This window comes from Sceloporus undulatus, chromosome 1 (genome assembly GCF_019175285.1).
Source record: "Sceloporus undulatus isolate JIND9_A2432 ecotype Alabama chromosome 1, SceUnd_v1.1, whole genome shotgun sequence".
NCBI classification, from domain to species: Eukaryota; Metazoa; Chordata; class Lepidosauria; order Squamata; family Phrynosomatidae; genus Sceloporus; species Sceloporus undulatus.
The window spans coordinates 367,279,405-367,305,372 of NC_056522.1; the positions used below are offsets into that span (position 1 = coordinate 367,279,405).

Here is a 25,968-nt window from a genome sequence, read left to right on the forward strand (position 1 = left end):
AGCTCAGTTACAACATACATACAAAAATAGTTTGACCTAAAACCATGTTTACTGAAAATCAGTTTTATTTACGCGAATGCTCACTGGGAAGAACCTTGTGTTCTCATTTGTCATGAACTCCCTCCAAGTTATATCAGAATCCTCGTTTGTGCTTGTACCTCAATGTAGTTGTAGTAATTACAAGCTTTTCACTCATTTTTAAAGCATCCAGCACTATTTGGCGTATACTTCACTGTACTAGTTAATAAGCTTTTATTATGCGTTCTTTCTATCTACAAATACGCAGTTGAACTGTTACTAGGATTATAACTGCAGAAAACATAATGGCATCTGTGGCTGTCTCAAGTAATTTAGGTAGTTTTCCTCCGGGTTCATACTTCAATGCAACATCTTATATGAAATGGTAGATAAGAGGTGATTATTATTTTTTTTGCTTTTGACAGTTTTTGCTGGAGAGCTCTAAACTAAATTTAATCAGGTTCGAACTGATATTCTTGCTAGAAAATAAAAAACACGAATCACTATAATGTCTCTGAAAAACCAGAGAGAAGCCGGCCAAATCGCGCTATGCCCAAAATATGCGCTAGGGAGGGGGATGGGAGTGGGAGAGTACCAAGCTATGCAAACATTAGTTAGACTGCTTTTCTTACAGTAGTAGTCAAGGTTGATTAATGCAAACATTTTGGTCTGGTTATGCATTACATTTAACCAATCTGGTGTTAAGACCCTGAGGCTCATTGGTGCAACCGATATCTCATGTGTGGAGATGCCAGCAATTTCCTTTCCTCCCTGATTATGAGTGTCCATAGTTATACCACTTCACTCGAGGGACCCTGGTATGGGAGATCGGGAAAAGAAGCAAGAACTGTGTGAAAGATGAGGCATGCACGCACAAACTCTGGGTTTTTTGTCAACCAACAAGGCATATCACAGTATGGATTACATCTAGAAAACTCCTACATTTGATCTGGTCACCGCTTTGCTTCTTAGCGGAAGGGAGCAGGAAGTTTTGTCCAGTGTTGTTTTCCAAGTTTGTCACAAGCAAACTGAGGCTATTCGCTCCCCAGTTGCTGGAGAAACAAAGAGCGGACGAGGGTTATCATAAATCATTCACTGCTATTTGCACAGAACATCTGCCTGTCTGCTTGTGGGTAGGCAAAGCTAGGATGATTAAATGAGTTTTTGGGCCCCTGATTCAGTCAGTGACTTTTATGTTCTTAGAAATTAACTTAACAATTGCACAAAGTTCATTGTTAGAACGGCCGCCAAGGGTGGATGCTCTAAGTCATTTTGGATTGTTCCACAGGACATGTTTTCTAGAACATGTGAACATGATCCCTGCCCACAATTTCTGAAGCCCTCCTATAGTCAATAAGAATAATAAAAAAACCCAATGGTTCTTTTTACGTTCTGTATATTTTCTTTAGCGAATCTACTTAATAGCTGGCGGTTGAAGATCAATAAGTGCACTTCTTTAAGTTCTTTACATGTTATATCACAACAAACCTGAAAGTTTTACTAGGCAGCTTTTCTTGGAATAGGTTATTAATATTTAGGATTGTAACATAACAATAATGAGGACATCCTTTGTATTTCTCATTCAAAAAAAAAGTTCTGATCTAAAATCTGCTCAAAATATTATTAAAATTCTAGCCGATCCCCAAAAACTGTGGTAAGATATATGTCCAGCCAAAGGAAACAACACTGCCTTGGGGCTATGTACAGTCTCTTTGTCAGTACAGCTCCCTGGGTTACGAAATTAATTCGTTCCGCCCAGCCACTTTTTTAACCCGAAACAGCTTCGTAAGCCGAAATGCCAAGGCGCTAAAGGGGACACAAGGAGGAGAAGAAGAAATAGGGAAGAGAAAAGCCGCGATTCGTGCCGAAAAAGCCGAAAAAAAGCACCAAATTTTTTTTTGTAACCCGAGAAAAAAAAACATTCGTAACCCGGAACCAATTATTTCCTATGGGATTTTCGTATCCCGGAAATTTCGTAACCTGGGTATTTTTGTATCCCGGAGGTGGCTTACCCCACCTGTATGTTCAAAGCGGCACACAGATGTGTGGTGTGGCCGACGGTCAAGCGCCCCATATATTTTGCGGGGCTTTGCCTTCCCATGTATTCCAACTGCGAAGGCTGACAAGATTTGTGGCACACCCCAGCTTAGGCCACGACACTCAAGGTCTTAGTTGACCTTCCACTCTTACCAAACAGGACAGCTGGTTTCACATGCTCTTACCTGACAGGTGGCTTACTTCTTGGACCACTGATGAGACAATGTCGAAACGCTTTGGTCTCTTCCAATAAAAAAATTACAGTTTTTTTTAGCTTTCCCCCCCCCTAAACTCTTGTTTTTTCATTCTCCTCTCTGCGCTGCCAACGGCCACCTCTGCGCAAGGGCCGGGGTGGGTTGGAGACAAGAGTCTCCAAAACCCCCACACGGGGACCCATTTGGGCACGCAGTGGCAGTAAGGAGGCCGACGAGGCTTTGGTTGTTGCTGCTCCTACCACCTCGACCTCCTCATCCAAACAGCCAGGGGAAAGGTCGGGTGCTGCTCTGGAGGCCAAGAGGCCCTCCAGGGGGGCAGAATCCAGCATTTCCCCGAGCCATGGTATGTGGCTGGCAAACGTGCGAGCGGAGTCGGACGGACTATGCGCGCCAGAGCTCCTCAGACTCCTCTCCTCCCGTCGCCAGACCTCCAAGCAGGTGCCAAGTGGGGCTATTGGAGGCACAAGAGGCCTCCCAACCCGCCCATCCGCCCCTTGCACGGAGGCGGGCGGGGGCGGCGGGAGAGGACGCCTCTTGGCGTTGCTCCAGCCTCTTCTTGCTGCCACAGCGGAAAGGCCCAGGTGGTGGCTGCCTGCCCCAGATGCCTCTAGGCCTCCAGGCAGGAGCAGCACACAGCCCTTATGCGAGGTGGCAGCAGCAGAGAAGACGAGGATGTGGAGGCGCAGCACCAGAGAACTACTCTTGTCTTCTCCGCGTCGCAAGCACCTCCTCACAGGGGCCAGGGGCGGGGCTGGAGGCCAAGAGGCCTCCGGGGCCACCATCGGCCCTCTATGATCAGGTGTGGCGGCAGAGGAGCCGAGGAGACCTCTTGCACTGTATTCGCCTCCTCTCCGCTGCACAACCACCACTCACGGGGGGGAAAGACCAGGGTGATGCTCTGGAGGCCTTTTGGACACCTACAAAAGGGCAGCACCCAGCTTCCCCGACTTGTGGCAGATAGGAGCTGATGTGGGCGTGGCGGAGGACCACCACCAGGGCCTCCGAGCTGCCTCGGCCTTCCACCCCAATGAAGGCTCACGTGGGGGATACTGGAGACGCGACGGCCTCCGGGCCCACCACCCGACCATTACGCGTAGGTGGAAGAGTTGAGTTGTGCAGCTGAGGCGGCGGCCAGAGGGGCTATGCGCTTGTCCTCGCCTCTCTCTGCTGACACCACCAAGGTGGGGGTAAGGCCGGGGTTGCTCCTGGAGGCCTCTTGGCCTCCAGGCGAAGCACCCGTCCTTCCCCGGATTGGTGGAGCGGAGGCCGAGCGGTGGAGCAGCCAGCCACCGGGAGGCCTCCTCGGCTCCTCGGTGAAGGGCCAGGTGGGGTTGTTGGAGGCCTATTGGAACTCCCAACCCGTCACTTGGCCCTTGCGCCGAGGTGCAGTCGCAGCGGCCAGAGAGAAGGCCGACTGTATAGATGAAATTAGTACTGATGTCGAAGAATTCAGACAGTTGTTTTGTCTCTGAAAAATAACAATGTGTGTCATAGTAATATCTGATTCATATCTTTCAAAACTACAAATGTTTGTGTAATGTAAAAATAATTCACCGCTGGGATAAGCAGGTATATTATATATATCATATAATATTAAAAGCTTATTAAGTACAATCTCACTCCATATTTGCGGCTTGATATTGCGGATTTGCTATTCACAGAAATTTCATTAATATGTTCTCTCTAGGGACTGTTAGGTCCTCCAGTGCAACTCTGTGGTAACTTTAACTCAAAGTGCATGAAAGCCCATTTTGTTAGCCTACTCCAGGCCATTTCTAGGTTTAGTGTATGTGGGCATTTGACCACATAGTTGCCACTGCGAGACCTTAGAGATTCCTAGCTAGCGAGGTGTCCTCTCAGGTAAAAAAAAAAACCGTTGTTTTTGCTATTTGTGGTTTTTCCATAGTCACGGGGGGTCTCTTGTTCCCCTAACCCTAGCCAAAATATGGAGGGACCAACTTGTAAGTAGTCAATAACAGATAACGCCCAAGGAAGGTATATTTATTTCAAAGTAATCTCATGTGAAATAGAAATTTTCTTTTTGTTAGTTATAGATGACAAAATTGGAGGAAATTTATTTCACTGTTAGTTCAATTGCTTGGAAAAGTCATAGGGAATATATACTTAGTTAAACGTCCTAAATGTTCAAGATTTGGTACAACAAAGGAGGTCGTAGAACCAATACGGTGCTACCACTAAAGATGTCGGGATATTACAAAGTTTATTATTTGAAGTCCTAGGACAAAGTTTGAAATATTATTGTTTAAGCTACTGTGAGACATTATAAAATTGTGCTAGAGCTAGAATGTAAATTTCTTTTTTATATGTTTGCTCATGTTTTGATAACACGCACGCCAATGTATGTCATATGTATAATTTTACAATTTCAATAAAAATTAAATAAGTAAAAAATATGGATTAAAGTTGCAACAATGTGCTCGCTTCTGCAGCTTTTCGTGGGCATTAAATTTTTTTGTTGAATGAGCATGCAGGAGTCTCGACCCATCCATTTGGCAAAAGCCCAAGGATAACAAAAGCCTAGGAAAGAAGAGGTGACAATAGGGAAAGTACGGTTAGATTGCCCACTGTAAGGCTTTAACCACTTGCCCACTTCCTGACAGTAAGTGCTGTTGACAGTGGAAACAACTCCCTCGGCAGTTCCTTCCTTGGAGAGGTCTTTAATCAGCGGCTGGATGGCATCTGTCGGGCTGTTTTATTGTGAGTTCCTGCATGGACAGGGGGGTTGGACTGGATAGCCCTGTGATCTCTTCCCAACTCTATCTATATGACTATATGAAGTCAATGGTGTCTTACTCCTAGAATAAAAAATGTATATATTACAATCTAATGAGGCAAAAAGGGTTTCTAACACAGCCACTACTATGAAAGCAGTACATGGGTTTCCTCCCTTTTCTGCTGTGAATATTGGCACAAGTGTTGTTACTACAAAGGGGGCTGGGGAGCAGGAATGGCATGGACGAAGGGGGCAGGTGACTGGAGCTGCTGTTGTTAGTTTTCAGATGCCAAAGATTGTACCTTGCAAGATTCTCCCTTTATACTAACTACCTGCCCCCTCCAAGGCCCCGAGGGACTGTGTTGTGCCCGTGTTTGCCGGGATGCGGCCGCCTGGAGAGAGCGCATTCTTACCTGCACAGACTGCGACTCCACCCGGATCTTGACGCCAACGGCCTCACGGCTGCGCTGCCAGGACCGAGGAGACCAGGAACCACCTGAGGGGAGCCGAGGGAGGGGGTTGTCCAGGTGGCAGCCGGCGCACGCCATATAAAAACCCCAGCTTGCTGGGGAACCTCCCCGTCCTGCCCCCTCCAAGGCCTCGACGGGACGTGTTTGTGACGCTGTTTGCCCGGCAGCGCCTTCCTGAGAGCATTCTACCTGCGCAGCTGTGCATCCCCCCAGGACTTGCCGCCAACGGACTCACGGCCCGCAGTATCGCAACTGCGCGACTGTCGCAGGGACGGGTGGGGGCAAGGGACACAATTAGGCATGCATTCTGCTACAGAGGTTTGACTTGGGAAGTAGTCCTACTCTGTTGCGCTTTCTTACATTGTCTGGTATATGGGGTTTATATCTGCTCATGGATGTGTTTTCTCATGAGCAAAATGTCATCCTAGCCCCCTCGATGAGTATATTGTATCCAGCTATTAGCTGGTTTTTTTAGACTTTTTTTCTTGTACTATGTATTATATGGGATGTTTTATTTGATTATTGTGCATTGTTGTATGGTTATTGCTGTATGGGAGGGTGGGGTGGGTTACACTGTTTGTATTTGTTGTAATGACTTTTATCTTAAGATTGTACTTGTGAAAAGGGTATGACTGTCTATTGTATAACTTTGCTTATTGTTGTGATTGTATTGTTCTATATTGGGGTAAACCGCCCGGAGGTGCAAAGGGCGGCGAGATAAATATAATAATCTTTGGATTATTATTATTACTCGCTTTCTCCGCTTCACTATAAATAACTGGGATTTCTTTTAAAAATAGCGGATATCAACTGCGTAGAGGAGGGAACATTAGTGAGCTATTGATGAGTTTTTTTGCCAAGTTTAGGCACAACGGCTCTTTACTCTTAATTTTTTTAATCTAGGCTTAGTCTCACTGATGGAAATGACATTAAAATTATCTGTTGACAAAGCGTGGCTATATGACACGTGACAACAATCATGGTGTATGTAAGTTAACATATATTCCTGCCCCCTATTGATCATTAGATTTTTTTTTTCCAGAATTATATACAGGTAAAAGGCCACCACACATGGTCATGACTGTACTATTCCACTTTACAGAGGTTGGATTCAACTACTGCTTGTAGTCTCTGAATGATTCCAACGCAGGACTCAAGGCTACCTTTTATTATTTTTGTTCCAGACAGGACATTCTATCTAGGCTAGTATCAGGTCCACAGGCAGTCAGTACAATGCTTATGCACAACCACACCACCCATAGTCTCTTTCTAACATTCAAAAGGGCCAAGAACGTTATCCTACCTATCAGTATATTCACTCGTATTTTTACTGCGCCCCACTCTTAATGGTGGGTTCTACGTGTGGCAGCAGATAGATCCACTACACCAATGAAGTACCAAAAATGGGCCTACCTTAAGACGTTCTTTCCGTATATTACCAGAAATTGTTTTTTAAACATACAGATCTCAAGTAGTTAGTCTACATGACCTCTATTAGATATAAGCGCCACTGTTCTGAGGTTACACCTCCCAAAATTAACCTGCAATTACACAGAGCTAAATCCAATTGTTAGTATCCAACTAGAGCAAGACCCAACTTGAACCATCAGGAAATCAGGTCCGGATCTTGTTATTGATGATTAACATTGGGAGTTAGGACCTTATCTTTTGGCTAAAAAAAGGGGCAGGGAATATCAAGCCACAGGGTCCTATGAGACCAGACTATGCCCTTGGAGCCCTGTGCCATCAGTCTGGTGCAGAATCTACAGATTATGAATTGCCATATAACTTACTACCTAAGGTCAGAAACCCCCAGGTTACCAAAAATAGGCATCCTACATACATCCCCAGGCCTCAACAAAACAGTGTTACAAATACAACGAATGAGGGGAATCTGATGCAATCAGAATTCAATCTCAATGAGACAACTCAAAGTAATTATATATCTCTTCAATCTAGGTAGTCTAGTTCAAGAATGGGGTACCCGGGTTCCGGTGATAGTTGGGCTGTAGCCCATCCCATATACAATCTGGACTCTAAATTCTACTAATCTGTTTGGATGACAATTCAGGACATACCTAGACAAATACCGCCTCTAGGACCCCAACTATGTTCTTGATTACATCTTTGTGAGATACGTGTAATTATGGGAACTTTCTAAACCTGGTTCTTACCCCAGCACTAAACAGGAGCCTCTCTACCATCCCCATTTCATGAAAATTTAAGATACACCGGCACTGGTGGACTTAGGGCCCTGGGTGTGCTACTACAATAACATTAATGGTATGCCATGATCTGAACAAATGGCATTCTTGACTACTCACACTACAACCAGTGTATTAATCTCCAAATCCACCATTAACAAAGCATGATGATAATGAGTATGGGGAAGTAGACTCAAGTGGACAAACGTTATGCTCCAGGTTCTTTCTTTCAGTTAGCTCAAAGGGGCTAACAAGAAAAGATGGTTTTCTTTTTTTGTAAAAATCTTGTATGGATAAAGTTCCGGTTATGGGGGTTGGATAGGAAAGTCTGTTAAAATAACATAAGAATGAAAATCGCAAACATGATAGATAAAGACGGGATTATGGGGTAGGTAATGTAAAAACATGTGAAGGTGTAACAAATTATTACAAGATGGTAGTATGTAATAAGAAATATTAAATTTCAAATTACAATATTTTTTTTAAAAAATAAACAGGTGCTACAAGATACCGTTATCTGAGCCCCTGCCTCACAAGCCTATGTCTTTGTAATTTATGCATCTGGATTCTCTAATTAGATCCCAGGTTTGGACTACCAACTTCCAAGTTACAGATGGTGTTAGAAACCCCGCACATAGAGACCAATGAAGAATTACCCGTTGCTACGGTGGGCCAATGTTATTCTCATGAACCTGCTTATGTGTTTCCCTGGAAATCTGGCTAGATACCCTGGGTAAGCGGATGTCAGACTAGATAGGCTTTCTATCTGATTGCCTTGATTAATTCCTGTTCTTAAGTTTGCTTCCATGAATGTTTTCCTGGACCTTACTCTACTCTCTCTGGTAACATTCGAGGAAGAGGGCAATCCAAATAAAACTTTTCTAAACAATAAGGAATAAAGTGACAGTTCTTTTTTTTGCAGACGAGATTCTGAGACCAAGCCGAATCTTATTAGGAATATGTGCTCTACAGATGTTAAAGACTCCTTATGGTTTACAGACAACTAAATGTTTTACGGAATTGAATAGAGCACAACCAGTATGAAAGATATACACTCCTCCAATTGGAAAAACAACTTTAAAAAGAAGAAGAAGCAGAAGAAGAAGTACTAAGGCAACAAATACTGTACTGTATATTTGTGCCGAACAAGCCCCTAACATGAGTATGAAAATATCTCCAAAGGTTTTGGTTTGCATTGGTGTACAATGCAATGTGAGACTGGAACATTGGTAAGGACTGGGGGCCAATAGCACTGGCATTTACAAATGCCTCTTGTATCCTTCATTAATGACACTACAAACCTATTCACAAAGAGTTTCAAGAACAAGTAAGCCTCACGCGTGAAAACTGTTTGCACTTAATAGTACTGTTTCATAGAAAGCAGCAGACTTCATAAAGAAATACTTCTGGTACTTAAAATTTTTAGCTGCTTAAAAACTGAGAGAGACCAAAACAGGTTTTTAATTACCTTGCACATTTCTTAATGCTCAAGATTAGTTTCTGATAATCAAATCAACCTTCTTCAACCAATTTGCTTTCAGAAAAATACCACATCATTCCATTTTAAATAAGGAAATCTTATGTTTCAACAAAACAGAACAGAAGCAAAGAAAGGTAAGGGTCATTGCGTCTCTGGCCTGAGTCCACAGCTATGGATTTTACTGCTTATTCGAACTAACGCTGAACAAAACCAGCCTTTCATCCCATAAATTGTTGTGTGGGCAACTTAATGCGTAGCCAACTTAGCACGTGTTCCTCAGATATAGGGGAGGAGACCTGCTGTTTTCTGAGGCCTGTCCATCCTTCCAGGACAGTCCATCTGCTGCCCTTCTTTTCTCAAAATCTCACTCCCGAAGGGACACTGGAATTGAGACTTGCACCTTGACTCATTGCCCCTTTTTGTTTTTATTAGCAAGCGTGAGTTAAGGAGACGATGCCTTTTCTCAGATGCTGTCCCAAACCACTGGCTGAATATACCCAGCTTTCACTCTTCCTTTGCACTTCTCGCACTATTGTCCAGTGCCTTCTCTAGGTCAATTCATCCCAATAAGCTCTGCTTTTTACAAGTCTAGACACCATTTCCAAGCTTAGTTTCATCATAAACCCACAGTACTCTATAAGCAGAAAACACAACAGTCCAAACACTACTCTGTGGTCAAAGTTGCAGGTAATGTATTGTTGTGCTAGTACCCAGGCAAGCTTTGAGGTTTTATTCCTAATCTCACCTTGCAGTGATTCTCTGTTGATAAAATTACTTCTTTTAGGCACGGGCTCCTATATCCGTACAACGCTTTTAGATATACCTACTTGCTCCTGATTCTTTCACAGCTATAGTCCCAGTCCGGCTAGGAAAACTCAGGCAAACAAGTGACTCTCTCTTTCACAACGTTTTCTGTGCTTTAGAGAGGACAAGTACATGGAGGAGATATCGTAATGTCCGAAGGTTTAGTATAGCTTAAACTTTGAAACGGCCTTGTGTCTACCAGGGATTTGGGAGACAGAAGAAAAACGGGAGCCAAACACTGATAGTAGAACTACGTCAAGCATCTGGGGATTCTGATTCTTTGTATAATGGTATCCAAACTGTATCCTGAGGCTGAGATTTGTTTAACAACCCCCAAACTATTACTACCTTCTACCACGTAGCTCTTTCCATTGAAAGCACTCAGTACAAAACTGTCATGATGGTTACATGATCATGATAATTCTAGAGTCTGCTCCCACACTTCATGAAAAAACACAAATTTACATGGACAATATCCAAAACATCCATTTTGTAATTGTGCTGAGCCAATCAGCACTATTCACACTGTGAAGTCGAAGGCTTTATGGCCAGCATCCATATTTTTTTTTGTGGTTTTTTGGGCTAAGTGGCCATGTTCTAGAAGGTTCTTCCTGACTGTTCGACTGATTGTTTCACATTAAGACTCAGGCAAACAGATCCCCACCTGGGAACTCAATTACAAAAATTTATGATGTCTGAATCAACTAAATTTAGCGAAATGTTCAAAAAAGTTACTGGCTATCTTTCTTGAGGTATCACTAATGAAATATATATTAATAGCCACCTAAAAATACTAAAATGAATTTTGTTGTTTAATTTACTTTAGTAACAGGTTGCGACCCTTATCCAAAGTTTTTAGGACCAAAATTTAACAGAACAGCATATGTAGCTAGTTTACTAAGAGCAAAAATTCAGGATATAGCCATGTTTATAGTCTGGACAAATCTGTATTCAGTGTGGATTCTGTAGCACTTTTGAGATTACCAAAATAAAGAGTTAGAAGTTGGGTTTCGGTAGCATGAGCCTACTTCCTCAGACTCTAAGAGCAAAAAGTACTGCAATTGAATGAATGTGAAAAAAGTTGAATGCCATGAAGTAAAGTTCTTTGGTGCGTTTTCACTAAGCAGGGTGTTTTACAGCAATTAGCTTAGCTTACCAGCATTTGTTGCTGTGTGCCTTCAAGTTATTTCAACTAATGGTGATCAAAAGCGACCCATGGGGTTTCCTTCTTATGGTTCCTCCTTCTGGCGACCCATGGGGTTCTTTTCATTGGCAATCCAATTAATTTTTTCAGAAAGGGGGTTTGCCTTGCTGCCCTCTAGGCTGAGAGAGAGAATGTATCTACTAAGCTTTACCAGCACCTCAATCCGACCACATTCACTGAAATTGAGTCAAACATGATACTGAAAGTTAGACTAGCCAAAAACCTTCAATCGCAGACCATTGATTCAGAAGATTTTCTAAGATGGAAGTCTACCATTTCAGGTTAACATTCTCTACAGTCCCGAAGACCATTTTTCAACTTTCCAGGATACATTTCTTGTCTGCTTTCCATGGGCTGGTAGAATCTAGAATGGAAGAGCACATATGGCCATCCAGTCCACACCCCAGCATGCAGGACATTCTCAATCAAAGCATCCCCACCAGGAAGTTCCTCCTAATGTTGAGGGTCAAATCTCTTTTCTGGAGTTGCTCCATGTTCTGGGTCCTGAACAATGGTAATGACACCGAAAGCCCTAAAACGTGTTTGTTGGTGTTTCTGTGGGGATTCTTGTTGCAGGCGGGAGAGGTGTATCATCCCTTGGCAAATAACTTACGTCTTGATCTGGTACCAGCATGTTGGTTGAACAAGGCCATTGTGGGTGTAGCCGTTTGTTTTGACGTAAAATTGTGCTGACTGGCTGACATGATAGACAATGATGGATGACAGACAACGAGGGACTAGACAAAACTGATCCCTGGGACTATGTAACCTTTGAAAGTTCCTTTTTTTACTGCTGCTCCAGAGACTATAAGAACCGGAACAATGGAAGCAAACTACGAAAAAGAGATTCACCTCAACATTAGGAGGAACTCCTGCAGTAAGGGCTGTCACAGTGGACAAACTCCCTCGAGTGTAGTGGAATCTCTCCTGAGGTCTTAACAGAGGTGGAGGCCCATCTGTCAGGGATGCTTTGATAGATTATAGGTTGGACGGATGCCCGTGTCTCTCCAACTCTACATTCTATGATTCTATCAGACAGCCTAGAAAGGAAGAGAAATCAAGAAGGGCAGAAATTAAGAAACATTCTGAATCATTAGGAATTATCATGTAATTAAACATTTTATGGTCCAAACCCTTTTCCCAGTTAAGGGAAAACAATCCTCAGACGATTTAATTTTCTTCCAGTTCTTCTTTCACATCACCAGGTTTCATGAGTTATTTTACATGTTGAGACAACTATCAGTGGCCTCTCCGTATTGGCTGACAGCCATCTGCAGGTTGGAGTATCTGCTAATGGGCCCGCCCTATCACTTTGTTTAATAAAATGGTGCATGTGCATAAACCAACAAAACAAACACGCTTCATTTATATTACCGTTCATATCCAACCAAGCAGTGTCTAAGTGTTTAACAACTGTAAGCTAAATTTGCCCCCCAACAATCTGGGTAGTACTCCTTTTCAGCGACCCTCAGAAGGATGCAAGGCCTGATTGAGTCCAGCTTGGCCCTTCTTTTGCTCGGTCTTGAAACCTCGCAAACCTTATGGTTTTTTGAAGTGAGTGGCTCTGCAGTACAGGCATTTAACCACTAGCCAACAGGGGGCTTCTGTGCATGCTGTGGGCCATCGTTATGAACCATGTTACAAGTACATTGATAATAAAATGGTGATGGTATAACAAACAACAACAACACAACAACTTGGGATCCTGTGTTTTTTAATATCCCACGTGTGTGTGTCCTACCACAGGGGGCCCAACTGTTGTCTCTTCATTCAGACGATTCTCTCTGCATCTACTTCCTTATAAACTTACGTGTGCTCCACCTGCAAACAAACACCGTAGACTCTTATTCTCATTTTTGGCAGGAATGGTGGAGGGAAGAAGAAAACAGAGAAGGATAACATCATTCTTCATTCTCTGTTAGGGAACGGAAATAGAATGTATTGATCTATGACAGACAAGAGCTTTTAAGAAGAGGAGTTAAGCCCCGCAAGGGGACGGTACCAGCAAAGAGTAACGTAACTTGTGACAGACCTGACAGCTTTCCCTAATTAGCAATGTCAATTCTCTCCCTTACAGGCTATGACTTTGCTTGCTTCAAACAGTTTCACAGATTTGCCTCACCCTCCTACACAAAATGAAGCATCCAAATTGCATGACAGACCAGATTCAGAAATGATTAGTCAACCTGTCTGCTGACTTTCCATGAGGTCAGAGTTGATAACTACCTTGAGTTATACCTTGGTTCAAGCCAGTTCTTAAGTTTTAATAAACATCAGTTCGCACTGGCTTTACCACTTCCATGCACAACCATGACTTGCCTAGGAACAAGTCCACAAGAAAAGTAGTTTGTACCAGCCCAACTAATTAAAAAAATTGTGTGAATCTGGCCGTATGTCAGGAAAAGTTGAAGTAAATAATTTCCGACACTGGTGTGATGATCATCTTGCACAGATAAATCCCCCTCCTTCCCTACTGCTTAAGCTACCAGACTTGCCAAAACAGCAAAAGCACCTCTCCCTCAATCTTCCTGCAGGAGGGGTAAAGGTCCAACACACCCAACAGCTGAAGGGGCTTCCCCTTCCTGCTTCTCTATCACACAGGAAATGACATAGGCAGAGTAAAAGTAAAGTCTGAGAACAACACTGGCTGCTAGGGGCCCCGTGCCTAACTGAAGTAGTAGGGAATTGAAAGCTGTGTCATTTGCCATGTTCTGCATTGGTTAGTGCTTATAGTGCACACATGCTGCAAACGGGGTGGTTAGTTGCCATGACGCACAAATTATCATATCCCCTTACGTTACCCCATGATAAAATGCCCTCTCGCATTATAAAAGCAACATTCTACTTCTGTCTCGGGTCAAATACACAAGTGGTACTAGTCCTCATTTTCTTGTAATTGTATTGGGCGGCTGTTGGTATCCCGCCACTTTCAAGCATTCGCATACAGCAAAAGCCCACCATTGTTTCTAGGACGGTTGCCTGCATGTGATTGCACTGATTAGGGGACAACCGGACTTGAGGTGTTCCCTGCCTCTCTATCTGTCTGGCTCTGAGTGCTGTTGCTGCTAGGAGGGGGGAAGCGGTGGGCGGACCGGGTGGCTGGTGTATCCCTTGGCCTTACCTGAAAGGGCCGGCCACAGCAAGAGTGCGGAGGATGAGGTCCCCCGGTGGCATTCCTCCTCCTCTTTGCTCTGGCAGAGTGAAGTTCCATTGTCCCCAATGGCCAAACATGCTCCGCCATTGGGGAAACAATGGAAACTTAAACAACCAATGGGATTTGGGTATGGTTTTTTATCCCCAGAAAGGGGGCGGGGTCTGGAAACTGGATGCCCCATGAATTACTGGGGCTGACTTGTAATTTAGTTTACTCTAAGCCACTATGGTAAGAGCTATTAAGAAACCTTAGCACTGTATATAACAGGATGTGACTTTCTACACCAACATAAAGAAACTTTACCAGTGAGACCATTATTGAGCACAAAAAGGCCATTTAACACACCGAAGTTTGCCGGACAAAACATGGTCAGCGAAATTACAAAGACGCATCACAAAAAGTTGCAACATAATTTTGAGCCAACTTCCCCAAACCGTTGGAAAGATAGAGGACTAAAGGGAAATTCAAAGAAGAAGTTGCTGTGAAGTAGGCTACTTATGAATATTAGAAAAAAAATAATGACCACAAAGGCAACTGCATGAATTCACCCTAGATGACAGGAAAATCTCAATCGTCAATGATTCCATAACCTCGGATCAAACATTGATTCAGAACAGAGACTGCAGTCACAAAATCCCGAAGGCCTAGGAGCGGAAAGTGCAAATATGGAAAGAACTAGAAGATCCTAAAGTGCAAAGAGGATTGCAGTGGAACAAAGGGTAGGAAATCCAAGCCATGGTACTCCCAGTCACCATTATACAGATGTTGAGGTTGGACCCCAGGTTGTGGGTGAGGTTGAAGTGTGCTGTTGATTTTGAAGAAAGTACAAGAAGCAAGTGAATTGGTGAGTTTGAGGGTGTTTGATGAAGTGATGACAGAAAGGTTGGGATTTTGAAAGAAAGCAGGTTGTTGCAATGAGTTGAAGTGGTGCCGAAAACAGTGAATTTGAATTTTGTTTTTGAAAAAAAAAAACAAAAAAAAAAACAAAAAAAAAAAAAAAGCACAATGAAAGACAGCATGTGTATTGAAGATTTGAAGGAATTGCGTGTTTGTGTGAAAGATTGAAATTGTGATGAATTTGTGGTGGGTTTTTGAAACGGGTTGAATGAAATTGAAGTGAGCAAAGTGTGTTGAGTTTGGAAAGACAATTTGAAAGCAATGCTGAAAGAGTTGAAAGAAAGAATTTTGGTTTGGTTTTGAGCGTGACGTGACTTGAATATTGTGTGTTTTGAATGAGTGGGTGAAGGAAAGCATTTTGAAGTGTGTGGTATGATGGTGGTTGTTTGATGTGAGTTGAAGTGAAAAGAACACGAACATGTTGTGAACGGTGCTGAAGTGACGAAGGTGGGTGATGAGTTTTGACTTGATTGAAGAAAGTTGAGTGAGAGGTTGTGGGTGTTTTGTTGAATGAAGCAATGTGTTGGGTGACGACCGGCATGTGTATCCGTTTGCGTGAAGGTGTGAACAATATATTGAAAAAGGTTGAAGAATGTGTGAAGAAATGAAGAAGCGCATAAGGTTGAAAGATGAGAATTGTTGAGTGAAATGAGAAAGCATAAAAGAGGGTTTGAATGAAATTGGTGATGAAGAAACGGTGCAAATGGTGAAAAACGGTTGAAAAATGAAATTGAAGAAATGAAGAAAAAGAAAAAGAAGAAGATGAAAGTGTATTGAAGTGAATGGGGTGTGAAGAAAAAGAAAGCGTGTGTGACGAAAAACAAAGTTTGAATGATTTGCAAGAATGAAATGAAGAGTGTTGAAGAAACCAGTGAAGAAGTGAATTGACAGAAGTGAGAAAAGATGGGTGACAGAGTTTGAAAGAAATGAATGGAAGAAAGCCATAGTGATTGAAGAAACGAAGTTTTCGTTTGAGCTGACTTGTTGGTTGAAGCAAAAGGCATAGAAATTTGATTTGGGTTTGAATTTGGTGATGAATGACAGTTTGATTGAGGGTGAAGTGAAGAATGTTGACAGGTTTGACTTGAGTGATTGACGAAAAAATTTGAAGATTGAGTTGTGAATTTTGGGTTTGTGAGTTGTGTTGAAGCGTTGGTTTTGAAGGTGCTTTGTTGAAGAATTGTTTGACGAATTTTTTGTTTTTTGATTGAAGAATGAAGAACTGTTGGTTTGAGGGTTCGAATGGTTTGAAGAAGTGAAAAAAAAACAAAAGAAAGATTGGGTGTAAGAAAGCTAGTAGATTGATGGTTGAAAGATGATTGAAATGAAATGAATGATGGTTTGGAATGAATGATGTTTGTGTTGATTTGAAGAGAAATGTCGAATGAAGAATGATTGTTGAGTTGAGGTGGTGGTGGAAATGAAAGAAAGCATAGGGGTTGCAAGGGTTTTGTGAAGAATGTTTGACACAAGTGAAGAATTGGAAAAAATGGTGAGTGTGTTGTTTTGACGAAGTGTTGGATGTGAAAAATGAAAAAGGTTGCCAATGTGAAATTTGATGTGAGAAAAATGAAGAATTTGTTTGCAGAAGATTGTGACGGGAAGACAGAAGGTTGTTTGAATGGAGGGGTTTGAAGTGAGTTGTGTGTTGAAAGAACGCATTTTGAAAAGAAATGAAGGTGATGATGAAAAAGAAATGGTTGAACTTGAGGTTGAAGCAAGCATAAGAATTGAGACGAAAACGAACGCAAGAAAAAGAATGTTGAAGATAGCATCAAAATTTGATAAGAAAAACAAGTTGGATGAGGGGGTGAGGTGAATGTGTGAATTGGACGGTGAAGAAAGTGCCTTTTTTTGAATGATGAAGTTGTGGGTCTGAATTTGAGAAACACGAATTGTGGTGGGTGAATTTGAAATTGAAGGTCTGATGAAGATGGTGAAGAAAAGAGAAAAAAGAAAAATGAATTGTGTGCACGAAGTGTAATGTGGAGTGATTGAAAAAGAATTTGAAGAAGAAAAAAAGAGTGTGAGTGATGTTTTGTTTTGAAGTTTTGAAGTGAGTTTGTGAAGGGGGTGTGTGTTTGAAGGTGAAAGAAGGGTGAGTGTGAAGAATGAATGTTTGCAGAAGGAATGGACGTGAAAATTGGTGTTGAAGTGACTTGATAGTTGAGGTGACATTGAAAAAGCATGTGACTGTTGGCTGTGTTTGAAGTGAAACGACAGCAATACGTGAAAGGGGGTTTGAAAATGAAAGAAACCTGAAAGGTTTGTAGAAAGCATATTTGGAAGAAAATTGAAGGCATGAAGAAAGGGTTGAAGAATTGCATGTGAAAATTGAAGGTGAGTGATGTGGTGTGGGTGAAGTAAAGCCTAGGGTTTGACTGAAGTGAAAGGTGACGGTTGAATTGAATTGTGAAGAAAGCATGAAAGAAGTTTGTTGTTGAAGCAAAATTTTTTTTTGTTTTGAAGGTGATGAAAGAAAAAGAAGGTTGAGGTGATGAGATGTGAATGATGAAAATGAAAGTGTGCATGATTGAAGAAAGCTAGTGAAGTGTTGAAAAAGAAAGCATGAATTTGGACTTTGCAAAGACAGTGGATGAAGGAAATGCATGTGAATGTGAAGCACAAGGTTGCTGTAAGAAACTTGAAGTGGTTGTGTGCAGAAAGCATTTGCAGAATTGGTAAGAAGTGTTTTGTGAGGTGAATGAAATTGGGTTGATAAAAAGAAAAATGTGGTGAATGAAGGAAACGAGTTGAAGGTGGTGAAGAATGAAATTGACTGAAAATGTGAAAGAACTATTGACGTGGGAAGAAAATGTCAGTTGTTGAAGAAAAGCATAAGAAAGACAAATTTGAAGAAGAAGACGAAGCTGAAAGTGGTTGAGTGAATGAAAATGAAGAAATGAATTGGTGTTTTGAAAGTTGAAGATGAACGGTTGACGAAAGCATATTGGAAGAAGTGGGGGTGGGTAGTGAAAACAGAACTGAAGAATTGAAACAAAGAATGAAGATGTCTGAAGATGAAAGACAGCCTCTAGCATTAAAGAACTTGTGTTGAAAGTTTGAAATGAAAATGAATGAAAGAAAAAGTTGGTTGGTGCAGAATAAAGGGTGAATGTTTGACAGAAGTTGAATTGTTGAATGAATGAAGGAAAAGAAATGAAAGAAATGAAGTTGTTCATGTTGATTGATGTGAAAGTTGATGATAAGATGGGGGTTGTTGAATTGAATGACAGAAAGCCTGTGTGTTGAAAGAACGGAAGAATTTGAAGAACGCATAAATTTGTTTGTGAAAGAAAGGTGAAGTGAGTTGTGTCGATGTGTGGGCGTTTGATATGATATGGTTGATGAAGTGTGAAGTGAATGAAGTGGTTAAGTAAGAAAAGATGAATGTGATGAAAGTGAAGTGGTGTAAGAATATTGAGGTGAAAGATGTGTGGTTGAAGTTTGGGTTTTTTGAGGGTGAAGAAGATTTTGAGTGCAAGTGGGTGGGTTTTTTGATGTGTGTTGATTTGAATAGGGGTGCCTGAGGTGAAGATAAAAGAAAATGAAAAAAGGTGAGTGAGAAAATATGAAGAAGGGTGAGGTGAATGATGATTTGATGAATTGACGAAGTGATGTGTTGAATTTGTTTTTGAAGAAATAAAAGTAGGGGTGTTGTGATTGTTTGACAGAATGTGAAAGAAATGGTGAAGGTTGTGATTGAAGAATTGTGAAGATGAAGTTTTTGTGGAAGAACAATGAAGGATTTGTGAATTGATGTGTGAGAAGAAGGAGTGGAAGAACGTTGGTGTTGATGACTTTGGGAAAAGTCGGCGTGAGGACCATATTCGGATGTAAAAGAAGGTGATGAAGAGGGGTTGCACTGGTGAAGAAAGTTTGAAGAGATGTGAGGGGTGAGGTTTTTTGAAAGAAATTGAAAGAATGTAGTTGTGTGAAAGATTGAAGATTTGGAAGAATGACGGAGTTGGAGAACTGATGTGGTTTGAAGTGACGATGATGAGAAGAGGTTTGTGGAAAGAGTTGGTGTGAAGGATAACAGGATGTCCAGTGAAACTGAAGTTGAATGATGGTTGACGAAGTGATGGTTGAAGAAGTGAATTCGAAGAGAAAGAATGATGTGACCTTTGAAAAGTGAAGCATGAAGGTTGTGCAAATTGATTTGGTTTTGTGAGTTGGTGTATGAGGGTGTTGTATGATGTGATTTGCTGAAAATGTGAAAGAACGTTGGTTGAGAAGGACAGCATAAAGAATGAAATTGTTGAAGTGAATGAGGTTTTTGATGATAAAGAAGTGAAGAAGTTGTGAAAGAAAATGAATTGAATGTGGTGTGAAGAAATTGATTGATGAAGATAAGCATTTGGTTTTGAAGTGAAGTGAACGTTGAAACTGATGACGGAAAGGTGATGAAAGGTGATGAAGAAAATGTTGATGAAGGAAAAGCATCAGGAAGGAAAGAAAGCATAAATGTGAGTTTTGAGAAGTGACTGAAGAAATGTGAGAACCAGGTGTGATGAATGAGTTTGAAGATGTTGGGAAAGATGAAAAATTGATGGTTTTGGAAAGAAAAGCCATAATGGAAGGGTGAAAGTGAAAGAGTTGACATTGGTTGGATTGAAGCAAAGCATGGTTTGATAAGTTGAAGAGATGTTGATGAGTGTGAGTATTGTGGGTGAATTGAATGTGTCGGTGGCTGATGCGTGGTGTTGAAATTTGATGTTGTGACGAATTGTGGTTGTTGAAAGGTGAAGAATGGGTGACAGAAATGTTTGCCATGAAAAACGTTGAAACAAAATTTTGTTTGATTGAACCGAAGCATATTGCAAGGAAAGCATTTTGATGTGTGTGAAGTGAAAGTGCTATGGTTGAACGAAGACAAGCATATTGGGGGTGAAATTTGAGTGAACTTTTGAAAAGGAGAAAAGAATGGTCCTTTTGAAAGTGAAGAATGTGATGGTGAGTGTGTGATGTAAGAATGAGTGAAAGAATGTGAATAATTTGAAGTTGGGGTGTGTTGATGAAGAAAGCATTTTCTAGAAAGGAAAATCAACCTATTTAATGTTGTGGAGAAGAGCACTTGAGATAACCATGATGGCCAAACAAAGAGAAATAAATGGGTTCAGAGCAAGCCTGAATTCTCCCTGGAAGCCAAGATGACTAAATTGAAGTTGTGCAACTTTGGACAGATCATGAGAAGGCATACTTCATATAAACAAGACAGTAATACAGGAAAGGAGGAAGGCAGTAAAAGACGAGGAAGACTCACCTGCCAGATGGTATAGATCAATCAGGCGGCACATGGGTCTCTACCCTACACGCGGAGACAGGGGGACTTGGAGAAGTCTCATTCACAGGTCACAATAAGCCAAGGTCAAACTTGAAGGCAGTTAAACAACAACCAACAACAATTCATAGAAACTACTAATGATGACTGGACACTAATGATTCTAAGCCACGAATTGAAAACCAGGCTCACGTATCTCTAAAAAGGAAAAAATAAATCCTGCTATAAACTAGTTACTCACTATGAGCTACAAAACAAGGAATTATAAAACCACCCCATTATAACTCTATTATCAAAACAAAACCAAAACAAAAAACCTACAAACCTCCCACCATCCAATCAGCCGCCAGAACACTATGTGAAAATTACACTGCACAAAATCTGCTACAGAAAGATCTTTCAACACAATGCAACATTAAATCAAACAGCCCAAAAAAAAATAAAAAAAACATAAAAAACTAAAAACAAAAATTACATTTCCATGCTAAACCTGCCATTTCTATAACTATTTTCTTAGGTAAATAAATGAACTAAATTAATTTTAGTTAAATGTTATATCATAGGCATCACTCCAACGCTAAGCTAGTTTGGACATCATCGGCACAGACACAACCCTACAGTCCTGGCTACTGGTTTATCACGACAGCACTACCTATTTTTATGTTTTATTGGTACCCAAATACTTTGAGTAATTATGGGACGTTTTCCCAAGGAAAAAAAAAGTCTGAAGATCATATTTCAAGAAAGCATTATCCATCACAACAAAACAAATGAACCATATCACAAGTACATAGAAAAACGTATGACTACAACCTGACCGTTAAGCCTTCATTGTCCCTACTACACTCCCTTTGAAATTGTGCAAGGATTGTACTGAAACACGCCATTTCTGAATTCGATCCACAAATAACTGACAAGAAAACCATTAGTGATCAATCATCAATCCTGAGAAATCTACAAGGTTTATCCATCATAAACATTGCTGAAAAGTCTCTCTTCACTAACGTTAAAGGCCTGGCCTAGATTAAAGAAGCAGAGCCCTTCCTCCAGTTCATCTCCTGGTCCAGGCCTACAGCGCGACGAGAAGAAACTGATGGACTGATCCCCTTCTTCACACCACCACCACTCCTTTCTTTTGTGTTGGTTTTAGATTGTAAGCCTGAGGGCAGGGAACCGTCAATAAAAAACTTGTATGTACAGTGCCTGTGTAACGATTTAAGCCGCTATAAATAAAGTATAATAATAATAATACATAATAATAAACTAACATAATAACACTAATAATAAATAATAACATAGGATAGGAGCCCTGCCCCTATTCATGGGCAAACCCATTCCACACCAGAAACTAAGGGAACTAGTTAAGACAACTCCAAACAAATATTCTAGAACAAAAGGTTGACAACACCTTTGTGAGCACACCCACCATAGGGCCATTTCTCACCCAGGACTCCAAATATTTTATATGTTAACCTCACAAATACAACATGTTTAATAGTACCATGTCCAGAACTTAGGAAAATATTCTAACAGATTCTGAAAGATTTCTTTTATACAAAGTGGTAGTTGATGAATTAATTATTTATCTTCAAAGTTAATGTTTCATTTAGTAAGTGATTATTCTCTGTCAAATGAGCAAAAAGCTGATGATGAAATTAATGAATTGATACTGTTCTAAAAAACTGTGTGAACTTTCCATATGAAATGTAAAGTTTTTGCTGTTGTGTCCAACAAAAGGGTTATGTGGGGTGATTTCTGGAACCTTTTCTAGTAACCACTAAGGAAAGTACTCAGTGCTAAAAGGGGAATGGGGGCTTGTCCAATCACCACATGCAACACTATAAACACTAAGATAAATTACAGGAGAAATTAAACAGATGTACAGTAAATTCTTCTTATGTACAACTTTCCTGTCCTTAACTGCCAGTCAAGATTGGCCCCTAAGAATAGATTTCATTTTGTCCTTTGTCTCCCACGTAAAGGAAACCAGTGGCTATATTTAGAGTACCTGGCTTATCCTGAAAGCCCAGGACAAGTCAAGGCTTCTTCGTGTAAATGTATCAGGATACCAAAAAATGAAACAAGTAACCAACAAGTTCTAGTTAGAATAAACAAACCCAATTTTATCCTCTGCTGCCTGAAAACTATAGGTCCGGTGTTACGTTAGACCAAGGCATCTCACTAGTTCCCCCCCCCTTTCCCACCTTATCAACACATGGCCAGGGACAAACACCACCATAACTTCCCCCATAGGAAAAGAATGGCATGAGCATTGTGTTCTTCTGTGGTATGAAACCATCCACGTACTTGCGTCAATTCCCGAATTGGCCCCACTTTGTTTATTTCGACAATGGGAGACATTCCTCCGTGTGATCGTCCTCTGGACAATGCTGGAGTAGCTGACAAAGTACCCAAAATAGAAATACATGGCTCTACTGAACATGCTAACTGTGGGTTGGGCTCAGTCTCCACAATTTTTTTTCAGTCCTCGAAACTCCTGCGAATACGCTCTCAGATACAGTGGTTCCAACTTTGTTCTTTCCGATGTTTTGGAATTCCAGCTCCCAGAACTCTGATTGTTGGCCAAGTTGTCTGGGCTTCTGCAAGTGAAGTCCCAAAAAACTCAAAAAACCCAAGTTTGAGATTCAGTGCTCTAGAACATTCTAAATGAAGCACCACACAGATACCCTTATGGCTTGTGTATAGGGAAAAAATTAGTTTGTGTTGTTAAGTCATTCTGATGTATGGCAACCTTTATGGGGGTTTCTTGGACAGAGTTCAGAGAGGGTTTGGCCTTGCCTTCTGGTCTAGATCATCTCAGCCAGGGTTTTCAAGACCAATTAGAAAATTTAACCTGGCCTCCCAGTGTCCTGTCCAATGCTCAAACCACTATACCCACAATGGCTCTTTAATTTGCTTAAGTACTACGGACATATTCCAACTCGGCCCCGCAGCTTTGGAACTCCTTCCCGTGCGAGCTCCGCTCGCGTTTTTCTACTCTTGACCTGTTCAGGAGAAGCTGACGACCTTCCTCTTCCAACAAGCTTTCCCCCAGACGCTTGTGATTTTTGCTCTTTCCCTTACACTTGTCTTGTCATCGATTTTTATTGTGGATGTGTTTGTATAATTTGTGTACACTGTGTCGTTACCTTTGTTGTAACCTGCTTTTGATCCTTTGGAAAAACAGGCCTAAATAAAAGTATCATCTCATATCAGACTCATCATATCATCATCATCATCCTTCCTTGAATAAAGGGCAGGGTATAAATTTTTAATAAATAATTGTGAGGGAAGAAACTGACATCACGCCTTTTTACTGCCACCAGAGTTGTTCTCACTGTTGAAAAGATAAACCTATTTTGCTCTTAAGAATGACACAGAGCCATGAATCATCAAAGTGAACTGTGATTCTAGTAAGCTCAAAGTTTTCTCCAACCGCTGCAAATGCCCTACTACAGATTACAATTCAGCTACAGCCCTTCAAAACAGAGAGTGTTAGTCTACTTTACAATGCGCCACAATACCAGGATTATTATCTTGTACTACACTGCCAAACAGGCGTGGGGACGCACAATTACCTATACAAAGTTGCTACGAGTGTGTGAAACTAAAAACAGGAATCTAAATGATCTACTCTATTCCAGTTTTTTTTCTCTGCCGTTTTCAAACAAAACATGCACTGTGTTAGCTTACCAACTAGATTAGCCTGCACACTGGGTCTCCAACGCAATCACAGGATTCTGAAGGAATTCTCATTTCTGTGTGTCTACTAAGAAAATAAAACCCCTGACTTACAGTGGAGTTTCTGTATATGGAACAGTACAGGAAATGAAAGCAGAATCAAAGATTAATGCCAACAGGGCACTAGGTTATTATGTATATTGTGGAGAGATATGCTGTTTTTGGCACCTCTTATGCTGATCTGATAAAGGGAGATACTGCCAGCAAGTTTGGCTCTAGACAATCAGACTCAACTCTCCGCCCATAACCAAAGATGTCTATAGAAATTAATACGAATACTATAGTTCTGTTTTTGTTCAAGTGTTGTAGTGTCCCACCGCTTGGACAGGAAAAGGTTGCAAACGGAAATGGTGGGAGCCGGAGGAGAAGACCAAAGAAGACAAATCATCCAACACAATGGTGAGGGCAATTGATGGATGGGTTGACTACACCCACGGTATGGCAAATTCAAAGTGTTACAACCTTTGCAGAAGCATTTAGGTTAGTTCATATGTAAGTCTTAGCTGATTGGAGATTCTATCCCATCTAACTGTAGGCATTCATACACATTAACCCCAAGGCCGATTCCATTACATCTAAACTGGAATTCCCACGTTGATTGGCTTTGTTTCGATTTTCTCTCACCATTTTGTTGCTACCAGAAACAGTCTTAGAACAGCTATATTCAGTCTTTAGTGTAGCTTTTTCCTTGGTAATCGTAGTGAAAAGATCTATGAACTGTCTCTCTGTTGAGATACATTCTTCTTAGCCTCAGCCCCCCATTCATTTCTTGCAAAAGTTTAAAAGAAACTTGCCCAAAGCCCTGAATGTAACATTAAAATCTTCCATGACATTCGACCCGGCACTTAATGCTTCCCAAGTAAAGACAAGAGGAAGCTTGGACAAGAAAAACAAACAAAAGGTTCTAGCCCAGAATAATCGAAACAAGCACATGGCATGTAATCACACTCTACCACAACCATACACTCCCATCCCTAGTGTTTACTGCACACCCCAGGTGTCTCTCATTACACCAAAAGAAAACTAACTGAGATCCATTCCCCCAGCACTTTTCCATCACCTAGAACGTTTAGAACTACTGAATTATTATCCCAACTCCCAAAAAAAAACGAGTTGACAAACCCAGATAACTACAGATGTGTTGGCCCTGCAACGATGGCTGATTTACTAATTCCCATACCTTCCACCACTCTATGGCAGCTATGTTCTTCTAAGTTAGTTCTCCATTTTACTAAAAGCCTGGTTTTGAAAAAACTGGAGGCTACCAGCAACTTAAAACCAAAATAAACTACAAAAACGCAAAATATAGAATATAATCAAGATAGAGCCTACTGTAAAAGAAGTGACTCACAAAGCAAACACCAAACAAGGTTTACACCATACAACTAACATTGTCAAAATAGTATGGCAAAACTTTAGGAGCTATTGCTTCATAGCTCAGTGACTAGCACTAAGAGTTTCTTTCTTCTGTCAACCCATAGAGCTCCATCACACAGAAATAGGTCTCTCAAGGCTGACATGTCAAAGTGCAGGGTAGCATAATGTATCTGAAATCTTAGGCATTCAGGTCTTACCAAGTTACTGTATCACCAACACATCCTTAACCAACAAACGGTGTATAAACCCGTGTGTTAGCCTGCCAGCATTCACTCCACCTGAACTTCTGCCATCAACCCAAAATTCAAGAAATTCCTGTGAAGGAAGTGGAATGCAAATATCATCACAT

The 25,968-nt window shown here is 41.2% G+C and overlaps 1 protein-coding gene across 1 annotated transcript in view; it reads left to right on the top strand.

The window, feature by feature from the left end:
- Positions 1–25,968, top strand: part of LOC121927168 (gastrula zinc finger protein XlCGF57.1-like) — a 124,586-nt gene that overhangs the window by 29,296 nt on the left and 69,322 nt on the right. The gene's annotated exons all lie outside the window — the stretch shown is intronic.